The sequence below is a fragment of the Schistocerca americana genome, chromosome 1 (genome assembly GCF_021461395.2).
Source record: "Schistocerca americana isolate TAMUIC-IGC-003095 chromosome 1, iqSchAmer2.1, whole genome shotgun sequence".
NCBI classification, from domain to species: domain Eukaryota; kingdom Metazoa; phylum Arthropoda; class Insecta; order Orthoptera; family Acrididae; genus Schistocerca; species Schistocerca americana.
This window is the reverse complement of record NC_060119.1, coordinates 907,410,129-907,432,671: the sequence shown is the minus strand read 5'-3', so window position 1 is coordinate 907,432,671 and position 22,543 is coordinate 907,410,129. Positions and strand designations below refer to the sequence as shown.

At 42.1% G+C, this 22,543-nt stretch overlaps 1 long non-coding RNA gene across 1 annotated transcript in view; it reads right to left on the bottom strand.

The window, feature by feature from the left end:
* The window catches only part of LOC124615247, an 811,296-nt gene that overhangs the window by 580,299 nt on the left and 208,454 nt on the right, over window positions 1–22,543 (bottom strand). The window lies entirely within an intron of this gene.

Sequence of the window (22,543 nt, the reverse complement as noted above, 5' to 3'; positions counted from 1 at the left end):
TAACTAACCTAATGACAGTACACACACCCTTGCCTGAGGCAGGATTCGAACCTGCGACCGTAGCGGTCGCGCGGTTCCAGACTGAAGCGCCTAGAATCGCTCGGTCACAACGGCCGGCCGGAACTGATATCGTAACCCCTCTCTGTGTCTGTCAGTCACTTTCTTATTCTGATACAGGTACAAATTTCAGTAGGCGGTATTTCAAGGAACTGACAATAAGGGGTATTTTTAGGCAGTGTCGGCCGTCTATTTACGTACCGAAGGAGGTTGCTTTGCTGTACACTACGTGGTGCAATAGACATTGCTCCAAGCAGGCGAAATGGGACACCTCATAGTTATACAATGAGGCTAAATTATCGATGTGTGGCTAATGCGGCCAATTTACCGCAGGCTGCACCTGCGTTGGGAGTAGGAGCGCGTGACATGGTGACGCAGTTTGCAGCTGGAGACAAGATACACTAATGTTGAACGAAAATCAGCGTTCGCTGATAAGGATATCCTAACATTGGAAGAAGGTTATAATAAAAAAGAGCAGAGCTATTAAATCAGAGCGATAAGAGGAGTCAGTATGCATCTCGATTAATCTGTTACTGCAATCACTCTTCGACTAGAGCTGCCAGAGTTGAACGTCCACCCGCGAAGGAAAGTCTAAAACCACTAATATTCCACGATGAGATGCTAGTAGCTTACGAATCAAATTGCGCCGACATCGTGCAGCGTTGCTTAAAATATCTGGCGGAGAGTCATAGGGACCGATGAGTAATCAGTTACTCAGCAACAAATTGAGTTTGGCTTGAGTATCGTCTAAAAACACCCGCGTTAAAAGCCTATTTCCTGCAGTTAAAGATGCAAATGGCTGAGTGACAGCACAATGGCAGATTGTAGTTGTTATGTTGGTCCTATTGTTTCTCTCGAATGATGAATTACTCTGACGCGTTACGTGAACATTTTTTTTAAATAGGCACTGAGTGAGTCCACACAAACTGCCATCGCCCCCCCCCCTCCCCCTTCCCCCTCCGCCTCATGTCTCACCACTTGTGAAGTAGTTTCGCCTTTCGTTTTATGGAGATAAGGAAGAACTGCAACGCATCTTCCGGACTACTCAGTCACTCGACTTTTACGTTATCGACAGTAATTGGGTTTTAGAGCGGACAAGATTTTCTTAATCATAATGAATGTCGGAAGGGGTGCTCCAATGTACAACAAGAGGCGCGAGATCTATTTATTAACATTTTATAAACTGTATGAGCCTGTTCCACGACAAACCAGAGAAAAAGAACAGCCATGTATCATGTTTGTTCAGGTGTTTCATTAATTTGATAACTAACTGTTGTTGTAACAAATGACTATCTTACTGCGTCTATTATACAGTACTCTATGAAGCGATAAAAACATACGGGTTGCACTTTTTGATTTGATCTGCGTTCACATATACTTTGAAATTATATGAAATTTTTTGGAAATTGTGGCAGGAAAGCTAATATACGGGGATTATCATACAAACATACAATGGAAGCAAATACCACTACTGTAGCACTTGTCAATTTACAATTTCTGATCATTTCATTAACGAGGGGGTGTGTATGGCACGACATGGTGCTGGTATGGTGATTCCCCCAATACACTTCTTCAGTAAATTCGTGGATCGCTTCAGCCGTCTATAGCAGCAGGAGATTAGCTGCTGGCGCCGCCTCTAACGTACTTGGTAATTTATTTGACAAGATCCAAGCACAGTAACAGAAAGATTACATGTGTTGTATGTTTTCATTACATTATTCTGCTCCGTAGCGTTAATCGTCTGACGCAATAACATCTTTCTGCGTTGACGTTATCCATGTTAAAGATGGTACCATCTCGAAGCACTGGTCTTCTTCACGGATGATTTATCTATAATTCCCTGTTTTACTGTCTTGATGAAAATTTCCCTCAACTTCACAGAATTCCTCGAGGAAAATCCTTGCCAGGTTTCTGCAATGAGATTCACATCCACAGACACTTGACTTCCGTCTGTAATTTATTTCTCTTGGTGAGATTTCAAAAATAAAAATAAAAATGAAATAAATAAATTGAATGTTTGTTAGTAAATGAATTTTTTTCAATGTAAAGGTTCCAAGGCCGTAGCCGAATGGCCAGTGTGACAGTCGCTCATGCAGGGGTCTCGGGTTCGATTCCCAGTACAGCCAGGTATTTTTCCTTGGTGGGAGGACTGGACCAGGGTGCTCTTAGCCTCTTGATGTCAGATGAGGAATTACCTGATTAATAGTTAACGGCGAAAAGGTCGAAACGTCGACAACGTCCGGGAGATCGGAGTGACTGACTCCATGGCCCCCCCCCCCCCATACCGCATCCGATGATGAATGACTGAGGAAGACACGGCGGTCGTGGTCTTCAGGGTCTGATCGCAGAGTTTTCTTTTCCTTTCTTTTCAAAGGAAGGGCATCAAAGTATGTGCAACATTCATTCGTTGTACATTAAACATAAAAACGGTTTGCACTTAGTAAAAAAATTTTTAATCATTGTTCTGAAAAGTGCGTAATATTCTTCAGGTTTCATTTTCAGTATGCTTCCAGCAGAACTGAACAATGTGAGTGAAAAGTCTAAACTGTTCAGATCCAAACTGAAGGGTTCCTTTAAGACATGCTCGTTTAATTCTGTTTGGGAATTTCGCATATTATCTGAGAGACTTTCGCTGTAATATGTTATTTATTTTATATACTGTCACAAATATTTCGTTTCCGTGTTTTAAAAATTCTTTACAGTATCAAGTTTCTGAATTTATTATCTGTATACTGTGAATTATGTAGAGACTCGTTTAGTGCACGAACACCTTCGACTTCAATGTTCCCACTGTACTTGAGAAATTAATAAGAAAATAAGGGACAAACCCATAATTCTTTCAGAGAAGCGAATTAATGGAAAGTGTGGAGGAGTGGCGGAGTGTTTAAGACGCTAGATTTGCATTCGTGAGACGTGAGGTTCCATTTCCCGTCCGGCCACCAACATTCAGATATTCCGTCATTTCGTTGAACTCAATAAGGAAAAAAGGCAAATGCTCGGATGGTTCCTTTGTAAAGAACGCGGCCAATTTCATTCCAGGTCTCTGTCCAACCAGATCTCGTGACTGCAACATCGATGGGGCGTTAAACCACAGTCTTCCTGCCTTTACCAATTTATTCTCGATTTTACGTCTACCACTAGTTTTGGTGGGTTCTAAAGGTGCGACACTGCACATCATTAGTTGAGAATCACGCGCTTAATATACCTTACATACTGTCGTCTTCAGCATTTTCGGCCGGCCGCTGTGGCCAAGTGGTTCTAGGCGCTTCAGTCTGGAACTGCGCGACCGCTACGGTCGCAGGTTCGAATCCTGCCTCGGCCATGGATGTGTATGATGTCCTTAGGTTGGTTCGGTTTACGTAGTTCTAAGTTCTAGGGGACTGATGACCTCAGATGTTAAGTACCATAGTGCTCAGAGCCATTTGAACCATTTTTTTCAGTATTTTAGTGTTGCTTAAGACCTTCGCAACGTGAAAGTGTCTTCTCTTAACAATATCGTCGTACATTTATTCAGATTATTAAGACATTAGTGGGCTCTTCACACTGTCAGCCAGATCAGAAACTCTACTGTAGCTCTTGCCAGCAACATCCATTACGTAATTACTTAGACAGATACAGGCTTGATAGTATGGTCAGTGAATCAGGGGTCATCTCTGATCTTGTGCTAATCTTTTCTGTCATATTTTACACAGAGATGAGCCAAGCCTTGCGATTTTTCGCATCCTTTCAGCCTTCGGTACTTCGAAAGCCGCAGCCGTGAAATATACCCTGGAACCGTTAGGTATGCTGCCAGTTCCGCAAACGGTTTAACGTCACCTGGTTCTGGTAACTGACATAACACGGATTCTCAGGAAACGGTAGTGGGACTCTATGTATTGTCAGCAGCGGGTAACAAGAGGTACGTCTCAAATCTGTTGTCAGAGGAATGAGTGATAAGATTTCCGTAAGTAGAACGAGGATAACAAACAGCGCGACAGTTGTAAAACACAAGCTGTTGGGAAACGAAGGTCGTAGATGTTAAATCTAGTCGACAAACAAATCACATTTCTAAATAAGGAAAATCTGCCTCATATATTTAATAAATGCAGTCTACTGATCTTACAGGAGCACGTTACTCAAATTACAGGTAATAAGGCCAGGAGATTTTCTTCTGTATTTTGTTTTTCGTTTTGGTAACAGCTGGTATAGAAATCAAAAAGAAATTACTTAGACGTATGGAGTAGCATTCCAAATACACTAGGATTCCAAACTCATTCTAATTAAGAAAAAAAAATCAATTGCGTTGTTAAACTTTAAATGTTTAGTAGAAACATCAACTTCGAAGAATAACACTCGAAGCTATGAACACTATACCCGTAAACGATAGAGCTGTCGTTAGCGATCCAGCGACGCTGGCCAAGTAAAGTATGGTTATCATAAAAGAAGCTAATCTGTAAGATAACTAACTGAAACTGGCTGTAATTACAAAGGATACTGGTGTTGCAAGTCAAACTTAACAAAGTTTTTTCGAGCACTGGCTACCGAGGATCTTGACGAATGTATCGAAATTGTTTGAACACAGGCGGAAATCATTTTGGGGTAATTAGTGTCGTATTACCCGTTAAGATGACGTATAAGACAGTGGGATTTTCGCGTTAGTTTGCGGATTTACATAGGCGGCTTTATGTTTATGTCTTTCACAAAATTTTGATTCGCTGTTTTGGTTGACGTGTAACTCATCTGAAAAGATGGCAATATTTAACTGAAAAACTGTACAAAGCAGTATCGTCAGAAAGAAAACTCTAGTAAATTAGAAATAGTGTTGCACTTTTATTGCAGCTGGTAGAATTACGTTGCAACTGTTACTGTACCACACTCTGTGGCTTAGCTCAGATAGAGCATACAGAGAAGGTTAAATCAGACCTAAGATTATTGTAATTCATTATTTAAACATCTTTAGAAGTTATATGTGAGTTACGGGGAAGCAGTACTGTGCAGATCACTGTAAATGTTCCTTATGTGTAACGCTTATTGTAAACAAAACGCGTTAAGTTGTCTTAGTGACAAGCATCATGTCTGGATAAATATTTTTGACAGCACATTAGAAGCGTGCAAAGAAATAAATATCAAGAATCGTATGGGAAAGCTATTTCAAATACGTTAGTAATGTTTTGAAACAGATAAATTACTCAATGGTTCAAATGGCTCTGAGCACTATGGCACTTACCATCTGAGGTCATCAGTCCCCTAGAACTTCGAACTACTTAAACCTAACTAACCTAAGGACATCACACACATCCATGCCCGAGGCAGGATTCGAACCTGCGACCGTAGCGGTCGTGCGGTTCCAGACTGAAGCGCCTAGAACCGCTAGGCCACTCCGGCCGGCAGATAAATTACTCCACCAGCTTTCAATGAAGACGGTAAACATATTCTGTACACAAACCTCTGCTCTCTTCATTTTACAGAATAACAGCCCATTTACTGTATTTATAATTTAAATAGGCGAGAGAAAAGAGTCTTGTGATGGAATAAACATTAATTTTCATTGGAGAAGCAAAACAAAACAAAAAAAATATATGTTAGAACCAGGTGGAGTGAAACCGAAGCTGCACGAAAATTAACAGCATTTAGGAATAGAATGTGAGATACCGTCGAAATAACTTAGTATTACTGTCCGAAGCAATTCGTATTAAGAAACTGAGGTGCAACGGACTAAAGCAGTATTTTTAACCTTAATTATGGTTGTGTCCTCTGTAGTACTGCCCGTTTCATCGGCGACATTTCATTTGACCGCTGATGAAGGTATTGTTGTGGGAAGCCTTGCTAGAAGAGAACACAAAGCACAGACTAAGCGGCGGACTTACAAGTGTCTGTTGTGCCTGCCGCAAGTGTGCCGCTGTCCTCTGGTTCGCGGTTCATACACGTTAGAGCTAATTAGGTACAAATGGTCGCTCCGACCGCACCAACGCCACCAGCGCGTCATTAGGACGGATGACATCAGGTATTTGTGCAGCAGACCCCTTCTGCGACTGACTTCATAGTTGTCCTCCAGCTACAGTCAAAGCTTTCACAATGTAACACGATGATGATCTTAGAGTAAGTCCATCACGAGGGTTAAACTAGTAACTATACGAAATATTACACGAAATAATTTCTGAATCTTAGATTGAATGGAGGCGTTTACGAAGTAAAATTGTGCTAAATCATTCTAAATTCTTTCTACATGAGGGTCTGCAATAGAAAGCAATGATTAAAGGTTTTTTCTTCTCGGTGGAGTAGTTCTTCGCAATGAAAATAGGAAAAGTATTTTTGGTGTTCTAATGCGATGATGTTAAAATGCGAAGTATACAAACCTTTTGATCTTAAATGAGATGAAAGCGTCTCATTTCAGCAAGTATTATATTTTAAGAAGCAAGTAATGAAGCTTGTGTCTTAGTGACTGGCAGAGAATATTTCTATGTTGGTATATAGACTGTCTCTGTTGTTGTTAACAATGACACACAAGTCCTTTAGTTCAAAAATATTTTCGGGCAGTCAACCAAGTTCCACTTCTATCCACTCTAAATCATCGTGCTAACAAACTAGTCGTCTCCTGCCAGTTATACAAGATGTAGCGGCCTACGTGAGTATTAACCTGAAATGCACTGGTGTCGAAAATTAAATCAACAAAGCAGTATTTCCCCGTTCTGTGTCTAATTCACGATATAATCGTACAAACTGCCAACACACGTCAGTACGATAGTATTCTGCACGGCAGATGGCATTCCGGTCAACGGACAACCGTGCCAACGATGAAGTCAGGGCACCTATCAAATAGGGTAGTGTTTGCCGTGTAGTCCCACATCCGTAGTCGCTGTGTACACAGTCACAGACGGCAGAAGGTTTAATGTGAATCGTTCTGTTGTTTCTCGGATGTGGCGACATTTTGTAGAGATCGAAGCTGATCCCGAACACCAGGGCAGGGCCGACCACGCGTAATATCAGAAAGACAGGAGCGTTCTTTGGCAGTAAGGGCACGACGGTACTGGCATCTGACCGCAGCATCCCCTGGACGTGTTGTATCGGGGCAAATGGAGTACAAACTACACACATCAAAAACAGTTTTGCATAATCTCAGTTCCGAGAGTTCCGGAACCTGTACAGAAAATTAGAATAGAGATCAACATAAACATCATTATTTTACGCCCTTTTTATTGCTCATGAAAACTGCACACTGCATGTCGTACCACGATACAGCGAGACCTTCAGAGGTGGTGGTCCGGATTACTGTACACAGCGGTACCTCTAATACCTAGTAGCACGTCATCTTCCATTGATGCATGCCTGTATTCGTCGTGGCATACTATGCACAAGTTCATAAAGGCACTGTTGGTCCAGATTGTCGCACTCCTCAACAGCGACTCGGCGTAGATCCCTCGGAATGGTTGGCGGGTCACGTCGTCCACAAACAGCCCTTTTCAATCTATCCCAGGCATGTGCGATAGGGTTCATGCCTGGAGAACATACTGGCCACTTTAGTCGAGCGATGTAGTTATCCTGAAGAAAGTCATTCACAAGATGTGCACGATAGGGGCTCGAATTGTCGTCCATGAAGACGAATGCCTCGCCAATATGCTGCTGATAAGTTGCACTATCGGTCGGAGGATGGCATTCACGTATCGTACAGCCGTTACGGCGCATTCCATGACCACCAGCGGCGTACGTCGCCCCCACATGTAATCCAAAAACAGCAGGGAACCTCCACGTTGCTGCGCTCGGTGGACAGTGTGTCTAAGGCGTTCAGCCTGGCCGGGTTGCCTCCAAACACGTCTCCGACGATTATCTGGTTGATGGCAGATGCGACACTCATCGGTGAAGAGATCGTGATGCCCATCCTCAGAGGTCCATTCGGCTCGTTGTTGGACCCATCTGTACTGCGCTGCATTGTGTCGTGGTTGCAAAGATGAACCTCGCCATGGACGTTGGGAGTGAAGTTGCGCATCATGCAGCCTATTGCTGACAGTTTGAGTCGTAACACGACGTTCTGTGGCTGCACAAAAAGCTTTATTAAACATGGTGGTGTTGCTGTGAGGGTTCCTCCGAGCCATAATCCGTAGGTAGCTGTCATACACTGCAGTAGTAGCCCTTGGGTGGCCTGAGCGAGGCATGTCATCGACAGTTCCTTTCTCTCTCTGTATCTCCTCCATGTCCGAACAACATCGCTTTGGTTCACTCCGAGACGTTTGGTCACTTCACTTGTTGAGAGCTCTTGCTGGCACAATGTAACAATGCGGTCGCGATTGAACCGCGGCATTGACCGTCTACCCATTGTTGAACTACAGACAACACGAGCAGTGTACCTCCTTCCTAGTGGAATGACTGGAACTAATTGGCTGTCGGACCCCCTCCATCTGGTACGCGCTGCCCATGCATGGTTGTTTACATCGTTGGGTGGGTTTAGTGACATCTCTGAACAGTCAAAGGGACTTTGTCTGTGATACAATACCCACAGTCAACGTCTATGTTCAGGAGTTCCGGGAACCGGGATGATGCAAAATTTTTTTTGATGTATGTATAAAGACGTAGCAAGATTTTGTCCTTATATGTAAATAATAAATGATTGTCCTTCGCATCCAGCGTTTTTGGAGAAACTGAAATTATATGTAAGGGGCAGTCGAATAAAAACCAGACAAACGGGAAAATGTAAGTAAACTGTTTATTATTTCAAAAGTAATCGTCGTAACTGTTAACACATTTGTCCCAGGGCGAGACTAGACGGTGCATACCTTCATGGAGAAATGTATGCGGTTGCTTACAAAACCACGATAGTACCCAGGCGTATATCTCTTCGTCCGAAGGGAATCTACAGCCAAGAATATCTTTCTTCAAGGTTCCAAAAATATGGAAATGGTATGGGGAGAGAACAGTACTGCATGGAGGAAGCGGAAGGACTTCCCGACGGAATTTCTACAGTGTAGTCGAAATGACATGCCATCAAAACGCCCGGCCACGTGTCGCCAAGGTTGTTTCCAGTACGCTGCAGAAGTTTCACTGAGAAGCCCTAACACATCCTGCATACAGTTCCAGTCTCTCTCCATCTAATTTCCATATTTTTGGATTCCTGAAGAAAGAAATTCGTAGCCAACGATTTGCTTCGGGTAAGAGGTGCACGCCTAGGTAAAATTACGGTTCCGCAAGCAACTGCAAACATTTTTCCATGAAGGCATTGACCGTCTTGGCTCATACTGAATAAATGTATTAATATTTATGGCGATTACTTTTGAACGAATAAATGATTTATTACTCGCATCTTTTTCCATCTGTCTTGTTTTCATTTGACTGTCCCTGATAATTGTGTTTTTCATAACGGTGGACTTAATGTGAAGTTCTCTGTAAATACGAATATATCGCAGCAAATTGAATTTAAGACAGAAGTTTTCATGCATAATTATTATTGTCCTAAACGGCAGGAAGTGGAAGTACGACCAGCAAATCTGTAGGATGTTTGCTTTTCGACGCCAGCTGAATATTTGAGGTGGTTGCAAGTATCACGGTGTATTCTATCAAAGAGAAACGTTTGACATTTTTACAGGAATAATAGAAACATACTTTTTCCTGGTTTAATGACCAGGTCTATATTTCCCGGTCGTATATTGGAACATATTTCTGTAGCGAGATACGTTATCTTAGTCATGTACGCAGTCTGACTATCGAGCTAAGTGGCACAGTTATTTAGACTTTGGACTCGTATTCGGAAAGAACGGTGCTCTGATCCGAGACCAGATTTAGATTTCTATCATCTCCCTAAAGTGCTTCACATGAACGACGCGATGATCCAATGCACAAATACAGGTCGATGCGCCTGCCTCAACGTGGTGCGTTCCGAAATAATTCTCGCTCTTGTCTCTTTAACTTCGGCTGCTTGTTCTTCCCTGCCTTTGTTTCGTAGTAGAATAAATTATGCTCTTTTTTGTGTGTTGACTGTTTACGGAGTTGCCCGCAAGAAGCGGAAATGAGGAACCAAGGTGCCAACCAGCTAAATAGATTTGGGGAACTACCCGAAAATTACACGAAATGTGCTCACTGTTCGAACCACCGATCTTAAGTCGATCGTCGGAATTTTGTCCCTATGAGATTCATCTTCACGTCGTTTTTTCTTAACTGCAGGCTAATGAGTTCTTTTCCCCTCTTTCCATTCTCCACCCGTTCACAAACCGATTCGCCCATTCAGGTACTTGAACACACCTCCAAACCTGACTCGAACATTACTGGCCCAGTGTTTCCTCCAGTTACTTCCAAGAACTGCAACAAGAGACTCCGTCATTGGGTACTGAATTGAAATAGTCTATCTCACTGTGACATGGTAAGCCATGGTTCTCCGCCGACTTTTTTCCGGTAGTGGTGCTGTGCCCACACGCCCCGTCCCGTGAGAGAACCTTAGATGGCAGCACTCGGAAAACACAGGCAGTAGCATCAACGACAATGGAAGTGTGAATGTGGCCTGATGCGTACTCAGGTGACTGCTCATAATAAGCAGGAAAAAAATTTCTTTTGTCTTACAGGTAAAGAGAAGAGAACTGTTACACTGGAAGCGTCAAATGAACTTCAATTTGGGCTATAGCGTTTACCGGATTGCTCATTTTTTTTCTGGTCATCACAGCAGGTGTATTAAACTTTACTATGTGAGAAAAATAAGGAGTAGAGAAGCATGTTGTTGTCTGCAGCTAGATGCACTTGCACAATTTAGCAGCAGGTAAAAGTTTCGAAGGCCGGTTTCATAGCTACGCAATGACCTCGCTGCCTACCATAAGTTAAAATACCTACAGTTATTGGCTAGGAAGCGTGCAGAAGCCTCACGGAGGACAGTGAGCTCGTAAGAGTTTGAGAGCGCTCTTTCGCAAATCGTGCTTCGGCCTTCCTCATTTCGCTTTACTGTTGCAGGCATGCTCGAACCACGTGAGTGCTAGGACGTCTGTTCGTGCACGATACTGCTGGTTTCTTGTTCAGATACTGCGGAATCTTTGTACAGGTTCTTCTTTTCCAGTAACGACGACATCGTCGACTAAATACACACACACACACACACACACACACACACACACACACACACACACACACACCTATATATATAACTGAGCTGGCTGCTACCTAGACGCATCTGCGTGACTACCAAGACGTCCAGTGCGCAATTTCTCTGAGCTAAGGCCTATGCGCATTAACTTCCCACTGCCGTTTTATTGCTGCAGTCGCTTTAGAGAATGCCGTAAATACAATGTTTTACTTCAGATGTCTGACGTCTTACTAAAAGAGAAGTCGACAGGAGCTCACAGCATTCGAGCAGGTAAGTAGCGTGAGGCCAGGCTTGAGATACAGACTTATCAGAGTAGCAGAATCACTTTATGGAACACAACTGATACTCAACTATCCCGTTGCGGACCGAGAGCATTGTTCCTGCTTCGGATTCTTCATCTAAAACCTATTACAGATGATTGCCTGACTTCGGTCCCGTAATGTAGGGGAGGTGCTCAAGACCACGCTTAAACGGAGCTGTGGTCGTAAGTTTTGAGGATTTTATCCTAGAATGAGGCAGCAACATTTTCGCACATACAGTATGTCCCACATCACAAATTCGATACACCACTTCTACATACGCTCCAACGACATGTTCTCAGTGAAAGCCGAAGAGAAGTCTCATTGTGTCTGTCCTTTTTCTGACTACGCGAGCAAATACGTGATAAATAATCAAACATGTTGCAGAGACATATTATATGTACATTTATGTCTGAATTTTCATCTACATCTAAGCTTCGCAAGCTATGATACGGTTGTGCACGTTGTGTACCAGTATCATTTACGCCCCTTCCTACTCCATTCGCAAATGACACATGAAACGCGCGAAGAAGAATTTTCGGTGTCCTTCTCTATGAAATCGAATTTCTCTAATTGTAGCGCCGTGGTCATTACAGAAGATAAATGTGATAGAAAATAGTGTGTTTCTCGACGCGTATCCTTTACTTCAATGATATTCGACTTTCTCTGAGCATATGTGTTCAATTTGACCATCACACAAAGATAGTGTGGTTCTTAAGTGGTTCCGCTACTTCGATAATAATATGGACGAGCAAGCGGCACGTCAATATTGTACTGTTTTGCTAGTGGGTTTCAAGCTCATCTTCACAGCAACTTATGGTGACCGTTGCGCATACTGTTGTCTTTTGCTTTAATATTATTAATTAAAACCTGTAATTCAAATGTTTCTGATCACTATGGGACTTAACATCTGGGGTCATCAGTTCCCAAGAACGTAGAACTACTTAAACCTAACTAACCTAAGGACATCACACACATCCATGCCCGAGGCAGGATGCGAACCTGCGACCGTAGCGGCCCGGACTGAAGCGCCTAGAACCGCTCGGCCACTCCGGCCGGCAAACCTGTAATTAATACAGCGTCAGTTTTGAGCATATACTGTTCGGAGCGCTGATAGAATACCAAAATTAGAAAGTCTGGCAGATTACTATAACTCGAAATGGCCACAATTTTTTATGTTTTACCAGAGCAGATCATAAGCGGCAAACGTGATTACATACAATAATTAAAATTGTGCATTAAATAAGTTCTGAATATCAGAGATGTGGCATTCAACTCGATTGCCAAATAATATAAGGGGCGATCAAAAACGTCCCTTTTGAAGGCCGTACACTCCAGGCTCGGCATGCCAATCAGGCAAAATGGGCGTGAGCATTGAGGAACTTATCTCACAGACACACCAGGTTGTAGATACCCGTTTGGTAAAACACCGTGTCCTGCTACGTGAAGAATCCATAACTGTCTGCTGCAAATCCGCAACCGACAGGAATCATCGACCATTCTAGGTCTTTTTTAAGGGACTGAAAGCGTGATAGTCTCATGGGGAGGGATCAGGACTATAGGGCGGATGGTCGAGTCTTTTCCACTTGAGTTGGCGTAACTTCTGCTTTAGGACGTTCACAATATGGGGAAGTGCTTATCATGAAGCTCAAGCACCCCTTGTCGCGCCATCCCACAACGGTGGTTTTCGACAATTCTTCATTCTCCGATGGTTGTCTGCCTGTGTTTGTCCTTTGGCAGCCAAAAATAGGAATAACAACACGCTGATACTGTTTTGATGCATTCGGTAACTACGTCACCGTAGTTCACGTTTCAGCATTTACCGCTCGCACGTCGGACATACACGAGTGCCACGCTAATCGCTTACCTACATGCCGGTGCTTATATACCAGCACTGGAATCGCACTACCTTGCATATTCACTGCAGCAATGCCCTCAAACGGGAGCTTTTTGATCGCACTTTTGTATGTTGTACGTTGTTAACGCAATTGTATTTTTCGAACATACGGATCATGCTACTTCTGCATGTATTTTACGATGTCATATATTTATTTAGAAGGCATAAACTTGGAAATGAAGGTGTCTCAATTCGTGGGTGACGCGTATTGAGATTATGACAAAATCGGAATGAGTACACCTCATTCAGACATTGATTCCGTAAATGAGACACCTTCAAGGACTGTAAGAGGATTTGGAGTGTACACCAGAGAGAAATAAGTCGGAAATCCGGGCATAACAGTAGGATGAAGAGTGTAAAGTATGGACTCTAGATGACAGCTGAGATGCAAAGACCTATCAGAGAGTGAGACGAGGCATGCGGTTAGCAAGGCAACTCAGTTCCTTAATAGTGGACTACCACCTAGCCGGAAGGTAGTTTGAACTGTCGTCCACCATCCTGACGTGCATTTATCTTAATTTCCTTACATTGCACGACAAGGATGCACGAAATTCATCACATGTCCTTCACATCCCCTAAGCAAATTCCGATTTCAAATGACCTTTCTGTTGACAAAGCGTTAAATATTAGCCAGGAAAACACGAAGAAGGTCTCTCACACACGAACAGAGAAAGAAAAAGAAGAGAAAAAGGAAAAAGAGTGGAGCAAAAAAGTGTAGGACTGAAGGACAAATACAACCGTAGAACAATGTCTGGTATTTTTCAGGGAATGGTAAGTAATGATGCTGCTGTTGAAAACATGTTAGTGTGCAGAAGGAAGTGCTTGCCAGCTACTGGACAATAAGAACAGCATTAGCTTACCACGACAATGAGCAGCAGATAAAGATGACACGTTAAAGATTATACTGTGCATCATGCAACAGGACAGGATGTCCATGTCGGCTGCAACTGCACAATTAAAAATCTAATGTTCAGACTCATTATAATTTCCAACGAGAAGCTCGACACTTAGTAACTGAAATCAGTTTTCTCCGTGACCACAGCGGAAGAGAACAGTATAATAAATCGTGTAGATCCTTCTTTCTAAACGATGAATGTATTACACTGAGAGTGTCGTTACAATTATTTTCACGGAAAGTATTTGTTTTGAGTTGTTCCGTTAGATACGGACTTCCACGGTATTCACACCATTCAAATCGGCTCAAAATGGCGCAGCCTGATCGTATTCAAATATGGCTTCCATTGGACAACATAGTACTCTGTAAGGTGTCATACAGTTTCAATGTTGTTCATCGAACTTTTCCAATATAGTCCAAAGCTCGTTTACAGAGTTGCGTCGCACAAATCTTTAATAGCCATTCCATGCATGACCCCTCGACCAATATCAGAGTTCTAGAATCGTCTTGGAAGTCATTCTTTCCCTAATATCTATTGTAACATAATGCTGAAAATAATGAAATAATATAGACCTGCCTCTATATATAAACTAGCTTATAAGTTTTTGGTTTGTTAAAGGAATCTGACAGCTGCTGCAACATATAGGAAAGAAAAAAGTATTATCTGATGGAATTTCTTCGTTTGTAATACAGTCTCGTGTCGCAATCATTGCTCTTGTCCGATTATGTTAATGTATCTAGGCAGACCTTTCATAAGTTTCAAAGCACGTTACAGTTACATAAACCGTACTTAATTGCACATCATTATGGTGTTGCTCGACCCGGAAGTAGGAAATTCGAATCCCGAAGGTGAAATAAATTTTTACCGCCTCTCACGAATAGGAGAGGCGGTGACGTGGAGTTCATTACCATCAGACGTCACACTAATTTTCGGAGTTGTGTCCTAAACTTCTCCGAAGTGTCTCGTTTAGTGGGCGCGTGTAGCAGTGCTACTCATTACTGTCCGTCTGTCGGAGGGGGATGATGGCCGCCACAGTCACCTACACAACAAAGTTTCACGCCACAGGAAACACCTCCATTAGTACAGGGTGATCAAAAAGTCAGTATAATTTTGAAAACTGAATAAATTACGGAATAATTTAGATAGAGAGATACAAATTGACACACATGCTTGGAATGACATGGGGTTTTATTAGAACCAAAAAAATACAAAAGTTCAAAAAATGTCCGACAGATGGCGCTTCATCTGATCAGAATAGCAATAATTAGCATAACAAAGTAACACAAAGCAAACACGGTGTTCTTTACAGGAAATGCTCAATATGCCCACCATCATTCCTCAACAATAGCTGTAGTCGAGGAATAATGTTGTGAACAGCACTGTAAAGCATGTCCGGAGTTATGGCGAGGCATTGGCGTCGGATGTTGTCTTTCAGCATCCCTAGAGACGTCGGTCAATCACGATACACTTGCGACTTCAGGTAACCCCAAAACCAATAATAGCACGGACTGAGGTCTGGGGACGTGGGAGGCCGAGCATGACGAAAGTGGCGGCTGAGCACACGATCATTACCAAACGACACGCGCAAGAGATCTTTCACGCGTCTAGCAATATGGAGTGGAGCGCCATCCTGCATTTACATCGTACGTTCCAGCAGGTGTTTGAAAGGCAGGCTGGGGATGATGTGATTCTGTAACATATCGGCGTATCTCTCACCCATCACGGTAGCAGTTACCTGCTGTCCAGCGCCATCTGACGGACATTTTGTGAACTTTTTTTTTTTTTTTGTTCTAATCAAAACCCCATGTCATTCCAAGCATGTGTGCCAATTTTTACCTCTCTATCTACATTATTCCGTGGTTTATTAAGTTTTCAAATTTATACTGACTTTTTGCTTACCCGGTACATTGCGCTGTTTTCCTTCAAGTACTCAACGCAAATTTACTAGTGTAGCACTGACTTTGACTCGGAACTTCTACTTCCTACCTACGTTGTATGGTTGAAGAGTGACCAGAAATGGTTACTTAACTCTAAATTCGGTACTAGTTAATTGCAAAACAAAAGCAATTGCGATGTGGCAGTTTCACGTGTCCGCTGTTACGTATCTCTTTCCTAACCATGCCTTATTTCTCCGGCAAAGCGTTTCTTATCCAGAAGCAAAGCCCAGAATCTCTTTTGACGTCAATGGAGTTCCGCAGCACTTGTTGCCGGGATAATAAAATTGCGGGTCGAGGGCCAGCCGTGAAGGCTTCTGGGAAAGTTCTGGGGGCACGTCGCACGTGGAGCTGGCATCGGTCCCACGCTACTCTGACGTCACACCGCTCTATACAGGTGTCCCTGCAGCAGCGGCTGGGCGAAGAGCCAAGGGGCGCTACCTTTCTGTGCAAACAACGAGGGTGAGCGATGACCGAAGCAAGCTCTGATCGATGAAATAAACCGCGCGGCTGGATGTAACCCCACGTATAGATAATTAGCTCAACTTGAGAACAGTAAAAGTAAAAAGAACTGAATCACACAAAGTATTTTGCTCATAAAAAACGTGGCTGATGCAATATTTTCGACCCCTTCCGAAAGTGACACCGTCAGGTGACGGTAACTTTTGATGTTCTTCGTTTATCTCGCCTCTATCTTGTTGACACCGGTTGGCACGGCAGCTGACCTGATCAGATAAGGTACGACTTTTTTTCTCCTCTGGAGATACCGACATGTAAGTCCTACGAACATCTACCTGGAGTTATCGAACAAAAAATCACTGCGATAAGAAATATCCACCATTCTCCTCGCGATTACCCGCAAAAACATCGATAGTTTGCGTGAAGGGGCCTCCACTTGAGCAATGTTGTGTTCAAAACTCACGAAAGGCTGACGAAATGTAGAGAAGGATGGACAATTGCTCATCCGCTTGCGCGTGTGCTGTAATTAGTATAGCTTTGCCCTCGGAAAACCTTCCTAAAAACTATGAAGCTTCTGGAGAACAGAAATTCTTGTGTAAACAAACTGCTTTCGAAATTCTTCAATTAACTTTTTTCCTGAATGACTATTTCACGTTGTTGTGGATGATACCTTGTTATTAAATTTTCCTATTGAAGTTGTGTGGCATATCCTGGGTGAGATAGGAGCTTTTGTTCACAAAAGTCAAGGATCCGATTACAGATCGCTGTGTTTATCTGACACTAAGTTTCAATTTTTTTCCTGCTAAGAGCGTTCGTCCCCTACCTGTCGTTCAGTGTTGCTCAGTACTTCTGCAGCAATGAACGATATTCAGTTAGCCATCGATAGCGGTCATACACGTGCGCACTGTACATCCACACCAATTTAGTGCGAAGTGCATATCTTTTTCACAGCAGCAATCCACTTAGATGAGTAGCATCCAAGTACTAGCAGCAGTAGGGTATACCTATATCTTACATCGTTATAGTCACGTCTCTGCAACTGCTAAGTATCTTCTATGTGGGACCTGTGAATTTCATCTGCAAGATCAAAGGAATGAGTCTTCGTTTGTTCGTTACTACTGGGCAAAGTAGCACTCTACCACGCGACGAGAACGAACAACAGAATATACACGATGTACGAGGATACAGTCGTCTGTCAACAATGTGCTTCGAGGATCCGAATAGGTAGCCGAAAGTAAAAAAAAAAAAAAATCGCCATGTTTTGTTATGGTTACTAGAGTTATAGAACAGCAATGTTGAATCTAGTAGAAATAGTACTAGTACCAGTTGTAGCAGTAGACTGCCGCATATCTTTCAGTAATCACTAAGAAAATCTGTTGCTTGGTTCATTACTATTGAGTCTAAAGACACGAATGCAATAGGAAATTTCCAGTGTATGCCCCTAGGGTACGTACATAAAAAGTCCTTCATGCCAGCAGTAAAGCTCTCGAGCTAGTTTCAGACCTTGAAGCTGCCTGACAATGATCTCTAAAATTTTATTTTGCTGAAATTTGAGCACCTGTAAAAACCATTGATGACTTGTGTTATAAGGTGTATTAAGTAATTTTTTATGGATCAAAACAGAAATTAATTTCAGCGATCATACTGAACGAAATCGCCTTGAATTAACCTTTCCGTACATGAGGTTGATTTTTCGAAAAGGGCAGTAAGCCATATTGCCAAAAACATTTGCTCAGCAGCGAACCAACTAACCGCCGAAGCAACAATCTGAATTTCTTCCGAATTATTAAGTCTACTATACAAGTCGAAGCCATTGATGTCATAATAGTATATGCTAGTTAGCGCACAAAGCCCCATTTCAAAAGGGTTAGCATTGCTTAAGCTTGTGGAAAAGACAAGTAGCGTGCAATACTTTCCCCCAAAATTATTAGTGCTGTTACCAGACCCAACAAGAGTAATACAAAACAGTGATACGTGAGCTGAAAGACCGGATGTTCTAAGAGACTCGATTTTTCAGACTGTCTGTCGTGGGTGTTACCTTAGGTGCGAAACGTAAGGTGTATCAGCAAGAGTACAAATGGTTCAAATGGCTCTGAGCACCATGGGACTTAACTGCTGAGGTCATCAGTCGCCTAGAACTTAGAACTACTTAAACCTACCTAACCTAAGGACATCACACACATCCATGCCCGAGGCAGGAGTCGAACCTGCGACCGCAGCGGTCGTGCGGTTCCAGACTGTAGCGCCTAGAACCGCTCGGTCACCATGGCCGGCAGCAAGAGTACAGATCGTAAGCAGCAGACGTTACCTTTACCACGCATGATACTGCTGTGCTAGCTATGCATGGTGACGAAGATGCTTACCTGAAACAAAGTAAAAACAAAAGATTACTTGAGTTACAAGAACGATTTTTATTTAAATTTCAATTTAATTAAAAATAAATATTGTTTCTGGACTACATTCTTACACAAAGTTCTTGTATAGCGAGTGTTTGTTGGTATGAAGAGCCGCGTTCCTTTCATGGTCATCATGGTGCAAGCATTTAATGGTGAGGCGTATATAAAAGCGCTTCCTGTAGTTACAAGAGCAACAGAATATTTCGTATACCTTACCATGCAGCTGATGTTTACAGTTACATTCAGCATGGCGGTGTTGTCACAATAAACAATTAACTATCTAAACACTGTGCTGCTGCTGTACACCAGGGCATTGGACTATCAACCAGTCGCTCCTTTGACCCTTACATAAAGCTTCGTTAGGGGACAAGATCCGAGAAGGGGCACGTGGTTAGCATACTACTGTCTCCAACGTTAATGTCGGTGTTCGAACTCAGATCTGCTACTACTTTTAAGGGTGCTTTCTTGGCTTTCCTCTCCAGATTATGTGGACCTTGGACATGAATGGGGATGGAGCCGGAGTCTCCTGGGTGGCAGGAAGACGTATGACCCGTTAGGCGTGGAGGTGGAACCCTTAAGTGTCTAATCCTCCTGCTTTGATCTCTATGGGTCACGTGGTAACAAGTGATGGGTTGGTTTTTATTACCAGCTCTTAGTTTCAAGAAATATGTTAATAACAATGATGCTAAAATTCTGCAGAGTGAGCTGAAGTGTAGATATTTTCGCTCTGAAGCGCTAAATTACCTGAGTGCAAATCTTCCTGCTGTTTCTGCGACTACTGCGAGTAGTCAACATGAGCTCAGAGCCTTTTTAAGCAGTTCTTCCTCTGTGTTCAGATTTGGGATACTGAATTTACATGATTACGAAGAAGACATACCTTCTCCTGAAATGCTGGCGACAGTGATCAAGTAGCTTACTCTTCCAAGGACGGACAGTAGATTGTACTTCGCAGAAGACAAGGGCTGGGTATTTTGTATCATCGAGGTAGTAAGGTAAAAGGCGTGTCGTAAATTCAGCTGTTGTAGTCGACCTTGTTTTCAATATTGCTTACGAAGTAAGCTTTCAATGTTCTGTTTTAATAGACGGTTTTATAGTCACTTAAACTGTGGTATGCCCACCGATGAAAATAAATGAATGGATGAACAATGAACGACTTGATATCCAGTGATAAAGCTCTTAATTCTTCCCTGTATCCTACGCTCCAAGTAGTTTGAGAATATTCAAATGTTTTTGTTTTGTCACAGTTTTGTCCTTACCAAATTAGTTAGGATTAGATACTTTCACTCCTTCTGATAAAGATTTTCCCATAGTCCTCTTCGTTCAAAGTGAAAGTGAAATTATGTGCAAGATGTATAATCCATTTATGTCCGTAGCAGAGAGTGACTTTTTTTTGTGGAGCAGTTTCAAACGTTTTCTATCAATAAGAGTGGCACTAAGGCTGCTCTCCAGAAATCTTTCTCGCTATCATTTCCCTGACGAGTAGCAATCATTAATCTTGTCGGTTTGTTATTAGAGTTAATTTTCATCGTTATTTCGTACTAATAAAAGATAACACTAGTTAATGGCTGTAGTCTGTTGGAGAGAATGTTTTTCTCGCCCACGTGCTGTCGTTAAGAGATGAGTGTACCGTTCTCTGTTCCTCTGTAGTTTTTCTCTGTAGCCGTTTTAAATCCACTTCGGGTCGACGGATCTTTGATTTTACTGTTACGGGTGACCTAATATTTTCTAGCTGCTGTCACCGTAGTTACAGAAATACGTCTAGAAAAGTAGGTAAATAGATTGGTATTTAAGAAATAACGAGTGTAAAATGTATGGGAGCATAGTCAACTAGAATGAGATTATATATATATATATATATATATATATATATATATATATATATATATATATATAAAATTGTAAGTAGGCTGTTTAGGTTTTTATATTGGTAACGCCACGTAGCGCACTGCATGAAAATCACTAGCTGTGCTGTGTGCAGTCTGTGGCTGGGTGGTATTGTTGTAATATTCGCTATTGTAGTGTTGGGCTGTTGGCTGTTGACAGCGCGTAGCGTTGCGCAGTTGAGGTGAGCCGCCAGCAGTGGTGGATGTGGGGAGAGAGATGGCGGAATTTTTAGAGCGGACGATCTGGACGTGTGTCCATCAGAAAGAGTAAATTTGTAATATTGGATATCATGGACTGATATATATAGCATCACTTTTGAACACTATTAAGGTAAATACATTGTTTGTTCTCTATCAAAATCTTTCATTTGCTAACTATGCCTATCAGTAGTTAGTGCCTTCAGTAGTTTGAATCTTTTATTTAGCTGGCAGTAGTGGCTCTCGCTGTATTGCAGTAGTTCGAGTAACGAAGATTTTTGTGAGGTAAGTGATTTGTGAAACGTATAGGTTAATGTTAGTCAGGGCCATTCTTTTGTAGGGATTTTTGAAAGTCAGATTGCGTTGCGCTAAAAATATTGTGTGTCAGTTTAATGTTGATCAGAATAAGTAAAGAGAGCAATGTCTGAGTACGTGTGTGTGTATGTGCAGATATTTTTAGTGATGCCTGAAGATATTGTTCTGAACAAAATAACATCAGTATTTACTTCACTTGCAGACTAATAATTACAGCTATTTTCAAGTATTATGTTTTGAGGTTGGTTAGTATGTCCAAGTATACAGGACACAAACAAGCAATTAATGTTTATTTTGCCCTGTGGAGCAGGTCAGATATTGAAGTGTGAACACGTGGACGCAAAACAGATAGTCTGTACTGAGAGATGTATTTCATTTCGTGGCTAAGTTACGACGATGCAGAAAACATTAGATAGTAAATTATGTGATGTGTTTGTGGGATGACTCAGAGAAGAAACTACCGGCACACTGAAGTGGGTACATGCTGAGGTACCAAACATCACAACAACTGTATCTATACCCCTAACACCATATAAACTCACTTGGAATCACTAGAATAAATAGTCAATTTCTGTCAACACAAAACTAAGGCATTTCAGCACAGTAGTTCTGCAAGAAGCTACGCTGCAGAAACTACATTGATTCATAGTCATATAAAAATAAGATACAGTGAAAAGCAGGAAAAGAATATTCTAAGGAAAATATTCAGACCAGTTTTTCGCGAAGGAATTTGGATAAAGAGGCCATCAAGAGAGCTCTAAAAATCAGATAGAAACAATAATATATAGCTTTAAAAAGAGAAGGATGAAATGTAATGGAAATATCAACAGGATGAACAAGATCAGGATCACAAAGTAAATCTTTCACATAGCAAACACTAGCAAAAACACGACAAAATGGGTCACTGACGTAGAAAAAGACATTAAAGAACTGGAAATCACACTAGACAACATAAACAATCGAGAAATGCTCAGAAACATTATAAAGAAATATACACTTAAACAAGAACACACACCGAAAAAAGAACAGGAAATAAGTGGTCAGAAGAGTGCAAGAGAGAACTCAGCGAGAGTAAGAAGAGAGTTTAGGCGGGACGAAGGAAAAAAAAATCATGATTACTCGAGTTAAATCGCTCTCTTAAAAATGAGTAGTGCCTCTCATATGGGTGGTCAGGCGC